Raw genomic sequence first — 2,694 nt, 5'->3', positions numbered from 1 at the left:
GGAAATATTAAAAATATATATTTTGCAGAATTAATAAATGAATGTTTTTTTATGTGTATTTTTTGTAGTGGTTATGTTATGAAACAGTTTACTCTCTTTACTTAACATCACTGTTTCATTTGCATTTTTAGTTGAAGCTGAAGACAATTTGTTGTGAGCTTTCAGAACAACTTCTTTTATCTAGCTGACAAAACGAGATAAAAACGGCCAAATCTGAGTCCCTTTGCAATTGAGCACAAGTATTACAAGCAAATGGACTTCAAGAAGTCAGTTCTTTCAAAACACTCTTTTCCACTTATTTGCAAAAATATTATTCTCATATTAAATAATCTGCAAAAATATCTTGTTCCTAGATCTCTGCTTTTGATTTAATTTCATGGCTTATTACACTTGCATGTATTATTTGCTAATCAGAGTGTAATTTGATCTAGTTATTTTTTTTTAATCGATTGACAGCGCTTATATATATATATAAGTGCTGTCTATGATAAAAAAAATAACTAGATTAATCACAAATTCTATGATTAACCACGATTAAAAACACACATTTTTATACGTTTTTTACATAATTTATAATGTAATAATTCCACAGTTAATCTCCAAATTAATGTAGACAACATAAAGACAGTATATTTTAAATACTTGTTTAATGGCATCTTTTTATGAATGAAGGCCAGTATCAATGATACTAATACAGCTACTTATATCTGGATGGAAATGATTTTTTACCACAATTCTAAACATTATAGCCATTCAACATTACAGTGTGATTGAAAGCTACCAGTTTTGTTTTACATTTATTAGGCTTAAAAAAATAACAACTTTTAATTGAAGTGAACTTAAAACAATAAATATTTAAAACAGGTAATATTTACCTGTGCCCTTCCTACCTGTCTAACAGATAGGACATTTACAGAAATTGAATAAAGTTATCAAACAGTCTGCACTGCATAAATAATAAATTAAATATAGACTAATCCTTATTAAAGCTACAAAAGTTATTTAGTCAAAAACAGTGAGTAATGATCTTTGTTCTTTGATTAACTTTAAAGGGTTAGTTCACCAAAAAATGAAAATTCTATCAGTAAATACTCACCCTCATGTTGTTCAGCGCTTCTGGGTTGTACGTCAGAACGTAGGCTCACTATTGGCGCTGGCCATGTGTGTGATGCGTGTGATGCTGGCCAATAGTGAGCCTATGTTCTGAGACATACAGAAGAAAATTAAGAGTTGAATAAAGTCGTTATTTTTGGGGGGGTTGCGCACAAAAACCATTCTTGTTGCTTGATAAACTTAAGGTTGAGCCGCTGTAGTCACTTGGACTATTTTAAACATGGTCTTTACTATCTTTCTGGGCCAGAAAGTTTCAATTAAAGAGAAGCCTATGGAGGAGTGAGATAGCTCTCAGATTTCATCAAAAATATCTTAATTTGTGTTCCGAAGATGAACGAAAGTCTCGAACAACATAAGGGAGAGTAATTACTGACAGAATTTTCATTATTGGGTGAACTAACCCTTTGGGCCCTATCTTGCACCCAGCGCAATTGACTTTGTACACCGACGCATGTATCATTCCTATTTTGCACCCGCGCAAAGCGCGCTTTTCCCTCCACAGAAGCACGTCGCTAAACTAGGGAATGAACTTGCGCTCCCTGGGCGGTTCAGCGCAAAAAAGGAGGCGTGTTCCGGCGCAAACGTTCCTTCATGCTATTTTGCAGGTTTAGAAAACAGTTGCGCCACTAACCAGGAAAAAATAGTTTAAAGTCAGTGGCGCGTTGCGCATGTTATTCATATGCTATTTTAAGGGCGCATGCTTGGCCATAATCAATGAAGCGTGTGCACAACGCGCATACACTTTGATTCTCTCATCTACACAGAAGCAGCAGTTTTCATTTTTGCAAATCATACATTATTACGATAGATAGATAGATAGATAGATAGATAGATAGATAGATAGATAGATAGATAGATAGATAGATAGATAGATAGATAGATAGATAGATAGATAGACAATTTATTATAAAAGCATACATGATGTTTTAATGTATGATAATTTGGGTAAATGTGTAAGCTAGATGTATGATACATCTAGCTTACACATTTACCCAAATTATCATACGCCTTTTTAACCGAAGTTAATTTGGGTGGGTTTCTCCATCCCCAACGTCCCTGACGAGAACGTCGGTCTCCTTGGCTGTGAACCGCTCCTGGCACGCGCCTGGCAAATCAGCCGTTATGATAGGAATCCGCTTTAGAACAAGCGCGTCTGCTCTTAAAGGGAATGTGAGATGACGCTCTGATTGGTTTATTTCACGTTACGCCCAAACCACACCTATGAATAATGAAGCTCTTCAGACCAACCCATTTTAGACCCGCCCACAAAGTTACTTGCGCTTTGCGCTTTGACACTTGCGTTTCAGATCGTTAAAATAGGGCCCTTTAAGTCAGAGTAATTCAGTTCTAGTTTTGTGAGATACTGTATATCACTTTGTCTAAAAATGCATTCTGTTTTCATTTAAATATATAGAGTTTGCATAATCATTTGTGAGCTGTATTGCTTTTTACTATGTGATTTTTGTAAATATTTTCTGTAGAAATTAATTTAGCTATGAATTTACTTAATGTGATAAACAGGAACATTTCAAGAGATCATGTTTAAAAAAAATACAAGTCCAAAAAGATGCTCAAGAGAGT

The sequence above is a fragment of the Abramis brama genome, assembly GCF_963993115.1.
Source record: "Abramis brama genome assembly, chromosome: 14".
Taxonomy (NCBI): Eukaryota; Metazoa; Chordata; class Actinopteri; order Cypriniformes; family Leuciscidae; genus Abramis; species Abramis brama.
The sequence above is the reverse complement of the archived record's forward strand: the minus strand, read 5'-3'. Positions refer to the sequence as shown.